At 38.0% G+C, this 17,077-nt stretch overlaps 2 long non-coding RNA genes across 2 annotated transcripts in view; both read left to right on the top strand.

Annotated features, from left to right (window-relative positions):
• Nucleotides 1–85, top strand: part of LOC106507220 (uncharacterized) — a 356,536-nt gene extending 356,451 nt beyond the window's left edge. The window contains exon 5 of the long non-coding RNA XR_014803548.1: nucleotides 40–85. This is a non-coding gene — a long non-coding RNA (uncharacterized LOC106507220). The remainder of the gene's footprint in view (nucleotides 1–39) is intronic.
• Nucleotides 1–17,077, top strand: part of LOC146403307 (uncharacterized) — an 897,172-nt gene that overhangs the window by 398,239 nt on the left and 481,856 nt on the right. The window lies entirely within an intron of this gene.

Genomic DNA, 17,077 nt, shown 5'->3' with positions numbered 1-17,077 from the left:
ACCCCAGATCTGATTCTCTTCCTCTGTCCATTCTTTCAGGGATCTCCAAGTCAGAGGCATTTTGCAGATGGAGTTGTGCCCAGAGGTATGATCTTCTTCCAGTCCATTTCTTTCTTCTTTCATTCTCAAGGAGGTAGACACCCAAACTAGCACTAAGTCCTTCTAAAAACCAGCAGCATAGGCAGTAATGAGTTCATTACTGAGCCACTTAGACCTCCCTGCCATTTACACATCTACAGATAACTACTGGGAGAACACGAGGATCACCTGGGTGGATTGTATGTGGAGAGTTGGCTTTCTTTTCTATATCATGCTTGTCTGCTATACCCCAGGAGTCAGGCCCTAGCCTAGTATTTATGTTTCCTTTCACATCCCTGTGTCATATTACAAGTAGCACTAAATTCCTATTGCTGCCTTTTGGGGTAGGAGTTAGAGTATTTTTCCAGCACTGTTTATTTTAAATTTCAAGTTATTATTCTTATTTCTTTTTGGTGGTTAAAAGTCCAGTTGGAAAGGTTTTCCACAAACCTGAGAATTCCTGAGAAACCCTGACAATATTCAGCATTTATGATTACCTAGACGGACATATTTTATGAAAATTACATTGCCTTTGAATGCCTTCTTATGAAGGAGCTCGAATGTTAGGATTCTGTTAGAATGGATTTCAGAACATATTTAACATATTTCCATCTGGCAACCTTGGGATGTCTCTCAATAAAAGTGATTATGGAAGGATTGTTATTTGGTATAAAAACATTTGCTCAGGATGGACTAGGCTTCCTGAAAATGCTGTACATCTTTATGGTTGACATTTTTGTTGTTTTGAATTAGGTGGATTTTTTTTTCACCGCCACTTTGAACTATTTCACTATAAAACTCTTCCTATCCTACTTTAAATAAAGCTGGCAATTTTCCTTAACTCAAATTAAGTCACATTTATGAAAATATTTTTATTAGTGGGAAACCCAAGTTCCCTATATTCATACAAATATAATAATGCTTGCAGATTTTCTCATGTCTTAGACGGGTGATCCAAGGAGCTAAAACCAGGACTACCCCTCTAAAATTTTATTTTTTAATTTTGGACTTCATGTTTAAAGGAAATTAAGACTTTTTTTCTTTCAAGTCCCCAAAAGGCTTCTTCAATAATTTGTGAGAATTATAGCACTTAGGAATAGGCAAATAAAATAACACCATGGATCCAATCTTGTGTATGGGGAAAAGCATTAACATGAAGAAGCAAAGTCAAATTCAAGGATAAATGGCACAAAATTCTAGAGAGACAGGAATGTAGAGAAGGCATCAATATTCATTCAAAGCAAATGTGAAAGTCTTTACCCACAGGTTACTTTAGAGATTAGGAGGAAAAAAAAAAAAAAAAAGCCTCCGAAGGTCGAGAAGACAGTAATTTTAGAATGATTCCATGAAGGCCAGATGTTTGTTCTGGTTTCTCTTCTGAAGCTCTGTCTCTATGGGTCATTTAGAGGTGTCCAGGGTTGAATGCCAATCCACATGTAAAATCTCATCCAAGAAACCCAAAGCATTGCCTCTTATTTGACCAGCTATCCTCCTCTCACTGGAAAGGATCCCAAAGTTGAAGAGGCTACCCTTTGGAAATATGAACTATGTAGAAGCTACAATTATTCTTTCAAGCTATGTAAGCAATCAATTTTGAGGGGCTTTTGAGTGAAAGCAGAATTTTGAAGATGGTAGAGTGATGCACTTTCAATCTCTTATTCATCTTAAAAATTACCCTGAAAGGAAAGAAGAACATGAAACAGAAGAAGAGACTCCATCTTTGATTGAACTAGAAGGCATGTGCAACCACAAACCGCAATATGTAAAGACTTAGAGTAGACAGAGAAAAGCTAAATGACGCAGCCGAGTAGAGGAAATGTCAAAACTAAGGATCCTCCGAAGGAAATATTGATTAAAGTTGTACTAAAAGAAAATACACAGGAATTAGAAGCTCCAGGTACTCCAGATGGGACTGTTTTTACTCAGAAAGGAGAACAGGGTGACAGAAATTGCTTAAAAGGCTAATAGGAGGAGACTTCTACTTCTAGCAGTATGGCAGATTCGACACAATAAAGTTTCCTTCTGCCAAAATGCAATTAGAGCTTGGATAAACTATAACAAAGATCATTTGAATGCATTTAGGGGTTACTAACAAGCTAGACAAGTCTCCAGCTTCCTTCCCTGTACTTTCCTCTGAGGGGAAAATATATAAGCTAGCTGAAATCTGAGTACAGAACCATAATAGTAACTCCAGTAACTAAGTTCTTAAGTTGTCTACCTGATATCAGGGGAACAAAAGTGTCTACGCCTGAGTGGGGGTTGGGAGACTCATCATAGCCCCACGTGAAGATGGGAGAGATGAATGTGAAGCTTTCAATTGATCCAGGACTGGGGAAGCACACACGTGGCTCCAATCCAGTACATGTAAATTCTCTCTGGAGGAAAAGTATCCTAGAACTTCCAAAGGTTAAGTTCTACAAAGTAGGAGTACATAGTCCAAAATTAACCTAACAAAAATGAAAAGAAGCCACTTGTAAGAGATGGCTGAAGCAACTAACTTAGATTTAGACCCTAAAAATCTCAGATTTTGTAATTAACAGATATAGAATATGAAATAACCAAGTACAAAATTAAAAGACTGAATTTTTTAAAGAAACCAAGAATAAGAGGCTATCAAACATTGCTAATCATGTTAAAGAGAAGGCAAAAGAATACCTAGAATTAAAATATATAATAAAATTGACATAAACTAGGTGAATGAGTTTACCAACACCTAAGGAAAGAACTGGTGAATGGAAAGATAAAGCTTAAGATATTATCCATAAGGGCAGCATAAAGAAGCAAGGAATTAGAAAATATAAAAAGATAACTAAGAAACATGGAGGAGTTTCTGTTGTGGCTCAGCAGGTTAAGGACCCAATGCTGTCTCTGTGAGAATATGGGTTTGATCCTTGGCCTCACTCATTGGGTTAAGGATCCGGCACTGCTGCAAACAGCAGCATAGGTCACAGACATGGCTCGGATCCAGTGTTGCCATAGCTGTGGTGTAGGTTGCAGCTGCAGTTCTGATCAGACCCCTGGCCTGGGAACTTCTCTATGCCACAGGTGTGGCTGTAAAAAGAAGAAGAAATAAAGGAAGAAAGGAAGGGAGGGAGGGAGGAAGGAAGAAAGAAAGATGGAGAGTAGAATCATAAAGATGGGGCATTCCCGTCGTGGCTCAGAGGAAACGAATCTGACTAGTATCCATGAGAATGCAGGTTCAATCCCTGGCCTCACTCAGTGGCTTAAGGATCCAGTGTTGCCATGAGCTGTGGTGTAGGTCACAGACGCAGTTCAGATCTGGTGTTGCTGTGCCTGTGGTGTAGGCCTGCAGCTGTACCTCTGATTGGACCCCTAGCCTGGGAACCTCCATGTGCTGTGGGTGCAGCCCTAAAAAGAAAGAAAAAAAAAAAAAAAAAAAGAATTAGGACAACTAGAAAAGGAATATGTTCAAAGTGCTGAGAGAAAATGCCTATCAAATTAAAACTGTGTACCAAGAGAAACAACTTTTGAGAATGAGAGCAATATAAGTTTGTTTGTTTGTTTTCAGATACAAAAAGAAACAAGATTTACCTTCAAAAGACATTGACCAAAAACTTCTAAAGGATGAGCTTCAGGAATAAGAAAAACAGCCTCAAGAGAAAGGTTGAGGAATCAAGAGAGAGCTGTGAACAAAGAAATTAGTAAACATATAGGTAAGCCATCATTATCTCTATGTACAGTCAGTGTAAATCATATTTACTTTGTGAGATGAACAGTGACAGAATTAAAATTATGTATCAAGAACATCTAAGGTGGGAGGTGAATGATCAATATCAAAGAAGACCGAAGTTGTTGAATTATTCAGATATTGAAAAACAGATGCTGCTAAGTTAAACAGGCCTGGTAAATTTCAAAGATAACATTTTAAAAAGAGAGGCTATGACTTCCAAATTAAAGAAGTAAAAACAAGAAGTAAAAAAAAATCAATTTAAAGAGAAAAATAAGAGCACAGAATAAGCAGTAAAAATAGAAAGCATGAAGAAAGATGGCATAAACAAATCCAAATACAGCAATAATTCTAGTCTCTGTGGGTATATAGATATATATATATAATTACCCATTAAAAGAAATTATAAGGTTGGATTTTAAAAAAAGAACAATTCCACTATATATTGTTTAAAAGAGAAACTCTGAAATATAAGGTAATGACAAGGTTGAATGTAAAAAGGCACATTCAAAAATATATATACCAAACATAAAAGCTGGAGATGATATATATATATATTTTTTTTACCAAACAAGACAAATACTAATCAAAACCATTATTTTGGTTAAAGAAGATCACTATATATTGATAACATTTAATTCACCTGGCAGAAATAATTATTCTGAACCTGTATCACCAAAAATACCAAAATATATAAAATTCAAAAAGATAGAAATACGGAGAATACTGTCAAATTTGCAATTATACTGGGAGATTTCAAACTATCTTTGTCAATTAAAGTAGGTCAAGCAGACAAAAATATTAGTGAAAATGAAGAAGAATTGAATGATGCAATTAATAATTATCACACAACAGAACTACCAATTAGAGTGCACATGTTTTTCTCAAGCACACAGGTAACATTTATAAAAACTGGGCACATTCTAGGCTATAAGACACACCTCAGTAAATTTTAAAGAATAGCTATCATATATGCTCTGTTTTCTGACTACAATGAAATTAAGATAAAATCAATAATAAAAACATAAATGAGAAATTGCACTCCTAAATATTCCATAAATCAAAGGGGCAAGAATAATGGAAATTTTAAAAAGTAGTGAATGATAATGAACTTTTTACATATAAAAAACAAAAATTTGGAGGACTCAAATAAGATACTATCTTGAGGAAAAGTTATAGTATTAGATTCTTTTTTTTTTTTTTTTTTTTTTGTCTTTTTGCCATTTCTTGGGCCGCTCCCACGGCATATGGAGGTTCCCAGGCTAGGGGTTGAATCAGAGCTGTAGCCACCAGCCTACACCAGAGCCACAGCAATGTGGGATCCAAACCGCGTCTGCAACCTACACCACAGCTCACAGCCACACCAGATTGTTAACCCACTGAGCAAGGCCAGGGATCGAACCCACACCTCATGGTTCTTAGTCGGATTCGTTAACCACTGTGCCACGACGGGAACTCCTATAGTATTAGATTCTTATAGTCAAAAATAAGAAAGAAAATTAGTAAGTTAAGCATCCAATTTAAGAAGTTAGGAAAAAGCAACCATATAAAGTAAAATGAAAGAAATAATACAAATTAAGAGCAGGAATATAATAAACAGAAAACAATGATACAATACATAAGACAGCCAAAACCAAAACTTGGTTGCTTCAAAAATAAAATAGACAAACTTTTGCTTATCTTTGTCAAGAAAGATAAAAGGCACAATTAAAATGTAATAGGAATGAAAAGAAGTACTTAAATACAGACATGGCAGACATTAAAAAGAGTCACTCAGAGTTCCCATCGTGGCTCAGCAGAAACGAATTTGACTATGAACCACGAGGTTGTGGGTTCGATCCCTGGCCTCACTCAGTGGGTTAAGGATCCGGCGTTGCCATGAGCTGTGGTGTAGGTTGCAGACTGTGACTGTGGCATAGGCCAGCAGCTGTAGCTCCGATTAGACCCCTAGCCTGGGAACCTCCACTCTGTGGGTGTGGCCCTAAAAAAAAAAAAAAAAAAGTAAAAAGAGTCATTGAATACAATGAACTTGATGTCTATAAATTTTAAAATGTCCCAATGATCAAATTCTTAGAAAAATTAAGCTTAATAAAAATTAATTAAGAAGTAGAAAGCCTGAAGAATGTTATAACCACTGGAGAAATAAAATCAGTAGTTAAAATAATTCCACAAAGAAAACATAGGCCCAAATGTTATTACAGGTGAACTCTACCAAATTTTCAAAGAACAAATCATTCCAATTTAATACAAACTCTTCCGGGAAATTGAAAAGAAGGGGAAATGCCTAACTAACTGTATAACATCTGTATACTTTAATGCCCAAACCAGCTAAGGACAGAATGAAAAGGAAAAAATTACAGAGTACTCTCACTTGTGAACCCAGAGGCCAAAATCTTACCCAAAATATTGAGGAACCAATTCTGTCAAGTTGAGTTTATCTTAGAAACAAAAGAACTGTTTAACACTGGGAAACCTAGATATGTAAATTGTCAAAATAGAATATTTAAAACTAAAAAATGACACCATAATTTTAATAGATGGAAAAAAAACACTGAATAAATTTCAAGACCAATTCATGATAAAAACGGGTACCAAACAGAATAGAAGAGAATATGCTTAACTTGATAAAGGTAATCAGCAAAATCTACAACAACAGCATTCAGAGAAGTGAAACTAAGAATCATTTTCTTTTAAATCAGGATCAAGACAAAGATTTCTCTAACACTATGAAGTTCAGCTATAGACCAGGCATTCTGACCAATACAGGAAAGTAAGAAAAAAAGAAGTGGTGACCATGGAAATGAGATAGGCTGGGACCTAGGACTCCTTATCACAGTGCTTGAACCTGGACAAAAGTCTCCTCTCAGCAACAGAATACAAAGAAACTTCAAGAGACTAAAAACAACTGCATGCATGTGCAGGTGGGGCAAATTATGAACAAGATACAAAAAGACCAAAAATCCAACTGCCACTTCTGAGTTGCTGGGAGCAAAAGCAGGGTAGCACACATGATCCCTACACACAGCACCAGCAAGGGGGTGGGCAGACCACCTAAGTCACCCCTCTACCCCAACCCAGCAACCCACCCCCAACTTTACCCCATTTAAGGGACCAGCTCTCCCCCACCTCAGCAAGGGAACCTGTTAACTTGTTTTCACTCACTCGTGCTACAGCCTAAGTTCCAATAAAGCCTTGCCTGAATTTCTCTCCCCTGGCTTCTTATCAATTTCTATTGATTAAAGAATCCAAGAACCCGGGTTGATAACAGAAGAAAAGACTGACAAATTTGACTACATTAAAATTTAGAATAAATAATTGTTCACCAGAGACAGATCATAAAAATCACCATGAAGGAAGTGAAAAGAACCAGAAACAAACTGGGAGAAAGACTGCCACACGTATAAGAGAAAGAAGATTAATATTCAAAATGCAGAAAAATAATGACAGGCAAATTTTTCTTTCTTTTTCTTTTTTTTGGGGGGGGGGGGGCGGTTAGGGCTGCAGCCATGGCATATGGAGGTTCCCAGGCTAGGAGTTGAATCAGAGCTGTAGCCACTGGTCTACACAACAGCCACAGCAACGTCAGATCCAAGCCACATCTGAGACCTACATCGAAGTTCACAGCAACGCCAGATCCTTAACCCACTGAGTGAGGCCAGGGATCGAACCTGGATTCTCATGGATGCTAGTCAGATTCATTTCCACTAAGCCACAACGGGAACTCCATACAGGCAAATTTTTTTAAAAAAAGAGAGCCAAGGGAAAAATGGCCAAATCCCATGCATAAGCATTTTTTCCCATCAGAAGGAACCCATGGCCATCACATAGGAAACGATGCTCTGCATCATCAGCAATGAGGAAACGTCAAGTATCCTGTGATGATTTACACACACTAGATTGGCAAAAAGGAAGAAGTCCAATCACACAAAGTATTGACAAGGATACAAGAGCTTCTAGATATTACTGGTGGAAGTATAAATCAGTGCAAGCTTTTAGAAAACTATCTTGTCATTTTCTTGTAAAATTGAAATGCACCTAACACTATGACTCAGCAGTTTCATTCCTAGGGATATGCCCTAGAGAAATTCTTGCACATTGTGGTAGACAAAATAATGGTCCCTCCCCAAAGATGTCCACATTCTAATTCCTGGGACCTGCAAATATACTACTTTACATGGTAAAAGAGACTTTCCAGATAGGATTAGGGTTAAGGACCTTGAGATGGAGAGATTATCCTGGATTATCTGGATGAGCCCAGTGTAATCACACAAGCCCTTAGGAATTGAGAACATTTCCCAAAAGCTGTGGTCAGAGAAATGGCAGCGTAAGAAGTATGTGATGCCAGGTTTTTGCTTCTGAAATAAGGATTGTACAGGGGCTGAAGAGAGGCCATTAAGAACTGGAAAGGCAAGAAAATGGATTCTCCCCTAAAGCCTCCAGAAAGAAATGCAGCCCTGCTGACATCTTAATTTTAGCCCAGCGAACCCCAAGTTGGACCTCCGGACTATAGTATTATAAAATAATAAGATTCTGTTGTTTTAAGCCACTAAATTTGTGGTAATTTGTTATGACAGCAATGGAAAACTCATACACATGCATAACTGGAAATATATAAAAGAAAGTTTTATACAGCACTGTACATCGTGCCAAAAAACTGGAAACAATCCAAATATCCATTTACAGAAAAACTGCTTAAAAGACGGTGCTGTAGCAAACAAAGAAATAGCACACAGCAGTAAAATGAATGAAATATCATTGCAAACAAGAAGATGAATGAGTGAGAAAAGTATTGAGTGAAAAATAAAAATTCACAGAAGACAACATATAGCATAAAGCCATTTTTTATAAAGCATAAAATTAGGCATCTCTAGACAATATAGTGCTTATGATTACTTATATATGTGATACAACTTTTTAAAATAAAATATGAAAAAAACATAAAATTCAGACTTGGAGTTCCCACTTAGATCAGGAACAGAGAGAGATGGGCAAAGTGCACATCGATTAAATTCTGAGGAATCAGAATTGCTCTAACTCCGATAGGATGGTGGGTTAATGGGTGTTCATCTTAATATTAGACACCAAAACTTACAAATGTATTTTATTGTTCACTTGTATTAAATAGTGCCTTGTAAATTGTAACAAAGAGATGTTTAAATAAGGAAAGTCAGGCTCCTAAATCTCCTCTCCACCTGCTGTAGCCAGGTGCTTCCCTGTCCCCAGCTCCATCAGTGTAGATAACAGGAGATACATTCTAGAGCAACTGCCCTCAGCTCTAGAGTGAGAGAGAGGAAGAGATTCAATCTAGAAAAATTTCATCACCACAGACGGAAAAAAAAAAAAAATTCTGAGGTGGTTGTACCAATTTCTGTATCTGTCAAAGTAAAAACAAGCAGGCATTTGGGGGATTCTGTAGGGGAAAAAAGGACAACCCGGTCCTTCTACCATAAAATCCATAAGGCCACAAGCTTCCCTGGGCACAGGCAGCTGTTTAGTGTTTCACTCTTGCTGGATCTGGACAGCCAAGGATGAGCAGGATCTTGTGGAAAATGTCCTCATGGAAGACAGGGGCCAAGACAAACAGAAAAGGAACTCAAAGAAACACACACAGAGTGGAGAAGTAAAATATTTAAAAATTATCTCTGATTTCCTTAGAGAAATGAGAAGATATTGCTTTCTTAGCAAGAAAAGGATGCTGTAAAGACAGAGTGACCAGAGAATAAGAGATCTTGGGAATGAAATACATTTATTTATTTATACATTGTTTATTTCATATGTATGTGTCTGTGCGTGTGTATGAAAGGTAAAAAAAAAAAAAAAAAAAAAAAAAAAAATCAATTGTAAAGAAATGTAGGAGTTCCCGTCGTGGCGCAGTGGTTAACGAATCCGACTAGGAACCATGAGGTCACGGGTTCGGTCCCTGCCCTTGCTCAGTGGGTTAACGATCCGGCATTGCCGTGAGCTGTGGTGTAGGTTGCAGACGCGGCTCGGTTCCTGCGTTGCTGTGGCTCTGGCGTGGGCCAGTGGCTACAGCTCCGATTAGACCCCTAGCCTGGGAACCTCCATATGCCGCAGAAGCGGCCCAAAGAAATAGCAAAAAGACAAAAAAAAAAAAAGAAATGTAATAAAATTTCCTAGAAAAGAGAACAAAAGAATGAAGTGATGGAAAGTAGAAGAAAATTTAATTAAATCAATCCAAGAAGTGCAAGAACTAACTGAAATTTAAAAAAATAGAACCAACAGACAAAACAAAGGGTACAAGGAAAGAAACGATGAGAAAATCTCTCAGAGTGGAAGGACACATGTCTCTAGACTGAAGAGACCCACCAAGTGCCCAGCAAAATGAGTGAGATAAGACCCTCCTTGGGGGCCTATCATCTTTTACAAACTCCAGTGGCAAAAGAACAGCTCACATCCAAAGGATAAGAATCTCCATGGGCTATTTCAACAGCAATTCTGGAAAATAGAGGTCAATAAAGCAATGCCTCCACATTCGAAGGGAAAGTGATTTTCACCCTGGAATTCTAGATTCTGCCAAAATACTAATAGTATGAAAGCAGAAGAGTGTTATTTTCAAAACACACCATGTCTCAAAAGTTTAACCTTGAGTGAACCTTTTCATAGGTACCCAGAAGACCTGCTGTACCAAAATGAGGACATAAATGAAGGGATCCAGTGACAAAGGAAGCAGCACCAGAAGAGGGTGACAGGGAGTCCTCAGGATGATGACAAAGTAAGGATTCAGAGCATCAGCAGTGCAGATCTAGAGAGGAAGCAGTCCAAACTGGAAGAGGGAATTTTAGAGGCGTGAGTGTGTGTGATAGACTCCAGTACAGGTATTTCCAGAGATAAAATGTAACATACATTATCTGACATATTTGAGGAGGAACATTGTCTTGAAAGTTATTTTACGAAGCTGTTGGAAGGTGTAGGAAGGCTTAACTAGAGACTCAATGAAAAAAGTAAATAAGTGGACAGATGAACACATGAGACAACGATTAACTCCAAAGAAAATCAGAAGTTGTACAGAAAAAGAAATGGGATAGTACTATACTACTTGGCTTGACAGTAAACAATTCTTTTGATTATTATTACAATGACGATCCTAAATGTGGCTATAACCAAAAATCATAATAGAACTATTTGGACGGATAAAGGGAGGGGAAAGACAGAGGTAAGAGAGTTAAAACAGTAAGTTAATGGAGGATGTCTAGAATTAATTCATTAATAGATGGCAACAAGGAGTACTATTTCAAAACACGGATACAATGTCTGAAGAATCAAAAGGGAGGAAGAGCCAAAGGCTCTTTTTTGTTATGTGTTTTAGCACTGCTTTTCTTTTTAAATTTGTGTATATATTTCTTTAATTTAAAAAATATTTTTAAAATATAGAGTAGATCACAATATAGTACAGACATACCTCAGAGATATTGTGGGTTTGCTTTCAGATTACTACAATCAAATGAGTATCACAATAAAGCAAATCATACAAACTTTTTGTTTCCCAGTGCATACAGAAGTTATATTGATACTATCCTATGGTCCATTAAGTGTCCAATAGCATTATGTCTTAAAAAATGTATATACATTAACCAAAAAATACTTTATTGTTAGAAAATACTAACCAGCATCTAAACCTTCCGAAAGTCATACTCTTTCTGCTGGTGGAGCATTTGAAACACTGTGAGAATTACCAAAATGTGACACAGAGACACAAAGTGAGCCGATGCTGTGGGAAAAATAGTGCCACGACCTTCAGTTTGTAAAAAACACGCTCTCTGCAAAGCACAATAAATAAAGCAAAGCCCAATAAAACGAGGTATGTCTGTAACCGAGGTTCAGCCATATTAAGGAACTTTTTTAAAATGGTGGCTGGGAAACAAGATGGCCAGGACTTATCTTCTATTGGAAATGACTGAGTCCATTAATGGCTCCAATTTTCACATCTTCTTATACCTGTCCCTTTCGGTAAGGCCTGCCCACACCAATGACAATAACAAGTGACACAAGCATCAGTTTGAAAAAGGACTTGCACATGTCCACTTTCTCTCTTAAACCCCTATCACCACCATGAGAACTTGCTCAGGCCATCAGGGATGTGAAAGATGCAGGCAGGAGAGCCAAACTGTCCCAGGAGTGGCCATGTCAGAACAGCCAGCCCCCAGGCAGCCCTCTAGCTGACCAGGACACATTGCATAAGAGTGTCACCATGGCACAGAAAAGATGCTCTCGCTGAATCTTAAATTAAATAATGCTTTAGTTTTTTACAAAGAACTAAAACACTTTCATTCCCAATATTCGTAATGTTTTAAATTGCAGCCTACTAAGTATTTGCTTTCCTTTAAAAAAATTTTTTTTATTTCCCCCTACACTTACAACTGTCAGAGAGCTTCTAGTGTTTTAACGAATGTTTTTGAGTCCTGGAACACAATTTAATTTTTCCAATTGATTATTAAGATCAATTTGCATGGTTTCAGCTCAAATGGCAATTTTTGTGATTTTACATTACCACAAAAATCACCAGTGTCTGATGTAGGGACTGACGCTGGTGCCCCCTTCCCCTGCATTCACAGGATCAATGGTTCATATCACATACGACCCAGAAGAAAGTGGGAAGTCTTTACAAACTACACAGCTGGCTAAAGGCACCTGCAAGCACATCTCCTCAAGAAGATCTATGGATAACCATTAGAGAAATGAACCCTCAGAGTACTAACAAGTGCCTTTCCACAAATAAAGGAAAGACTGAAGATAATAAAAATGTAAACCCAAATGAGCCACAAGTAAATGACAGAGATGCCACTTCCGATTAGAGCTCTGTGTCAGCCACATTCTGAGGTATAAGCGACAATCAGAGACATCAAGAAGTCAGCAAAACATGTGAAGTGATGAGGCTGAGTATATGAAATATCAATTTACACCCACTGTAAAAAGTGTAACACTGAACTTGCTCTACGTGGATATAGTGCCTTGAGTTATCAGCAGTTGATAATAGGAGACCATTACAGTGAGCTCAACATTTAGTTACAAAATGCTCAGAACAGGAAAACAAACACTACAATATACTACTTTATCAGCTTTCCAGAGATGTAAATATTCCTGTTTAGTAAACTACAAAAGGCCACACACCAATTGTTTCTCTTGCCCTGATGAAAGGATCTAAATTTATATGAAAAGAAGATGGTAACAAACTAAAATGTATTTACAAAAAGGAAAATGCCCTTGGAAGATGCAGAGAAAACATGCTGAAAATGTGAAGAAACAAGTCATAGAACAAACCACCTAGTTCTTGGAGCAGTGTGCTTTGCAGTGTATTCAAGTACAGAGGTCACATCTCAGCTTACCGTATTTGCTAGATTTTTTTTTCAGTGATATAAAACCACCTTTTGTGTAAGCCCGTAAAGGAAGATGGAAATAACTGAGTTAATCGACAAAACGTGTTTTGGCAAACTCTGTAAATGTGACCAGCAATGCCATGCCTGCTTTGGCAAGAGTATCGGGGAAAAGAATGGATTCCGGGATAAGGTTCCAGAGACAGAGCACCACACCTGACCCTCTTCCTTTTCACCATGTATGGACAAGCCCTCTCACTATGAGATCGAAGCCAAAAAAGTGCTACAGTGTATCACTGGGGTAGTTAATTCTATAACAATAAGGCATGGAACTACAGCCAAGTTTTAAGATACCTTGCAGTGAGATAGATAACAGCTATGAAAATATTTTATACTTGCTGGCCATTTCATGGAAGCATTATCAATCTTTTCTTTTTTTTTTTTTCTTTTTTGTCCTTTAGGGCCACCCCTGTGGCATATGGAAATTCCCATGCTAGGGGTGGGATTGGAGCTGCAGCCACTGGCCTACACCACAGCCACAGCAATGCGGGATTCGAGCCAGCTCTGTGACCTACGCCACAGCTCAGAGGAACACCAGATCCTTCACCCACTGAGTGATGCCAGGGATTGAACCCACGTCTTCATGGATACTAGTCAGGTTTGTTAACCGCTGAGCCACAGTAGAAACTATGAGCCTATTTTTTTTTTTTTAAGTTATAAATTCTCCAGCATTTTCTGTGATGACAAGCGTTTATGAGCAGAAGTATGATATCTAGCAATAATCTTTTAAAAATACACTTAATCCATTCCTTTCAAGTAAAAGCAACATCACAACAATGAATAACTGCTTTTTAAAAGAAATTCAGGGGAGTTCCTACTGTGGCTCAGCAGTAATGAACCCGACTAGTAGCCATGAGGATGCAAGTTCGATTCCTGGCCTCGCTCAGTGAGTTAAGTATTCAGTGTTGCTGTGAGCAGTGGTGTAGGGCGCAGATGTGGTTCGGATCTGGTGTTGCTGTGGCTGCGGTGTAGGCCTGCAGCTGCAGCTCTGATTCAACCCCTAGCCTGGGAATTTCCATATGCCAAAGATGTGGCCCAAAGAAAGAAAGAAATTCAGGTTCTGGAGAGAGCATTATGAAAATGGATATTTGGAACTGTTTTCATTTTTGAGTGATTTTTATTGCCAAAAAGACGTATGTGTCTTACCTTTTTTTTTCTTGTTTTAACTTACCTATCTCCTGTAGGTGTTTGATTTATGACCCTTGAGGTAGGTAATATTTTTATCTTTTATTTTACAAATGAGGAAATTGAGGCAATGGAGGTTAGATAACTTCACCATGATTACACATCTAGGAAGTGTCAAGGCAAAGACAAACCCATATGACTGCAAAGCTTATCCTCTTAAATGGAGACTTTTTGATCCTGCAACTCTGTAAATAAAATTCTTGAGCTTGAGTTTAAAATCTGCTTTCGATCCTGTACAATGGATTTTCACATTTGCTAAATTTTTTTAAGTACGAATAATTTGCAATAATACAGTATTGGCATTTGGGAAAATGAAGATCAACTAACCAAAAGTCCACAGATACCTTTGTACATCAGTGGTTGGGGTTATAAAAATCAATGTCATGATCCACAAGTGAGCCCATGATGTAACTTTATGTTGGGATGTCATGGAATATAGTTTTCAGTTCTATTGACCACTTAAGGAAGTATTAATATGAATTTAGAGCCAGACCGTCAATTGTTTCAAAAATTGAAAAAGTAATGATATATTCAAATCACACTGCTTTCACTAAAATTTTTACCTAAAAGCTTAATATTAGTAAAGGCAAAAATATTTTTGGTATCCTTAAAATAATATGTAAGTTACATATTTACATATTATTTAGTTTGGAAAAAAACTAAATAATAAAGTTTAAAATTGTAAACTCATCTTTAAAATTTTTTTTAATTTTTCCATCTTTGTATATATTTTAGAATGTGCCTACTACATTCCTATAGTGACGGATATACATGATTTAAAAATAAACATCTATACTAAGTCTGCAAGCTCAAGAATTTTATTTATAGAGTAGCAGGAGCAAAATGTTTCCATTTAAAAGTCAGATGGGTTTGCAGTCAGATGGGTTTGTCTTTGCCCTGACACTTCCTAGATGTATAATCAAGGTGAAGTTATTTAACCTCCATTGCCTCAATTACCTCATTTGTAAAATAAAGATAAAAATATTACCTACCTCAAGGATCATAAATCAAACACCTATGAGAGATAGGTAAGTTAACATAAAAAGTCATGTGTGGTCTCCACAGTCTATATTTTCTTTTCCCATTTTGGTTGAGACAGGAACACAAAAAATATTTGTCTACTACAAGAAACAATAAAACAGCTTCTATGGGAAAACAAATGGGAGCCCACACCCATAGGAAGTAGTGAGGCTTGTGGCAAACTGGAAATGTTACCCTCACCTCAAGGACTCGGCTGCTACTCAGCACTAACTGACAGCTGCCCAGAATTGTCAGGTTTTCCCTCTATTCAAAAGAATGGTTAAAATCTGGATTTTTTTCTGTGAGACTTCCTGATTTTTAAGTATTGGTGAAAATATGTTTTTTAAAATGTGTCGGCAAAGAAAACGTACCATTAGCCTCTAGTCTGTGACTTCTCCCTTACCCAGAAGATCAAATGAGACTGAATTTTAACACTGAGCCCACCACTAATAAATTGGTGGGGGGGGGGGGGCAGGCAGTGGTTGTTACCAGACAATGCTCCTAGAAGGATATGATGGAAGAGGCTGGGGGACATGGGCCTTGCCCAGAGGACAGATCTAAGTGGGGTGGAAGAAAAGATGCAGGAAGGCAAAGAAACTGAGAGGGAAGAGGAATGGAAATGAACTTCACCATCTGTTTCACTTAGAGTGATTTTTAACTACCTTTTGTTCCAGGCATTGGAACTACTAAGATGATTTATTCAAAGTGTCTGTTCCCAAATGGAGCTGCAAATCTGGTGAGGGAGACTAATTATTCAGTGTGATGAACTCAAGAATCAAGGCACAGACAAATGATAATGGGAATCCATTTGTGCTAGGAGAGGAAAGGAAATTGGGATATGTACTTCATAAAGAGAGGCTATGCCTAGGTTTGAAGGATGACCCAAGTCTACCAGTCAGAAAAGGCAGGAAAGAGATTTTAGGCAGAAAGTACAAGCCTCGCAGACATGGCAAGAGGTCTACAGTGGCTTTTGGGGTTGGGGGTGGTGGGGAGGGAGGGGACATGAGAGGCAGGGTTAGAAGACACAGGTTGTAGCCAGATTGTGAAGGGCTTTTGTAGACCCTGCTATAGTATTTGCGTTACAGTGGATGCAGCCAGATGACCAGATTGAGACTTTCAAAAGATCCCTGGCTGAGCTGTGGCAGCTGGAAGGAAGGGAGGGAGCCTGGAGACAGGAAGCCAGTCTGGCAACTGCCACAGTGGTCCAGATGAGCTCATGATGACCTGCCCTTGAGCAGAGAGGGTAAAACAGAGGTGGAAACAGATATGAAAGTCTCTGCAGAGACTGCTTTCTCCTTAGATGCGCTGGGAGTAAAGAAGGCAGACGTGACTACTGAGACCTCATTCTAAGAGCCTCCCCGCCCCCTTCTCTTCCTCTCTGCTACTTCCTTATGGTGTTCTCTCTGTCTCTGTCTCCCTCCCTCTCTCTCTCTCTCTCTATATATATATATATTACATATTTAGTAAATATATATATCATATACATCACATAGCATGTATTATATACATTATATATCACACAGAAGCATTTGTACATGTGAATTTTTACTGAAGATAAATATTTTTAAAAAGAAAGGGGAGGCAAATGAAAAAGCATCGTTTCACAAGACGATCTTGGAAAACCACTACTTATCAAAAACAGCAGAAGCATATATGAAAAAGTCAGAGCCCCCTAAAGTCCCTCGCCAACTGCCTTGTTCCCTCTTGTTTCTCT

The sequence above is a fragment of the Sus scrofa genome, chromosome 5 (assembly GCF_054392235.1).
Source record: "Sus scrofa isolate SSC_HxYL_T2T_F1_AM1 chromosome 5, Sscrofa_HxYL_maternal_Yorkshire_Landrace_v2.0, whole genome shotgun sequence".
Taxonomy (NCBI): Eukaryota; Metazoa; Chordata; class Mammalia; order Artiodactyla; family Suidae; genus Sus; species Sus scrofa.
Note: the sequence above shows the minus strand (reverse complement) of the source record. Positions and strands in the feature narration are given on the sequence as shown.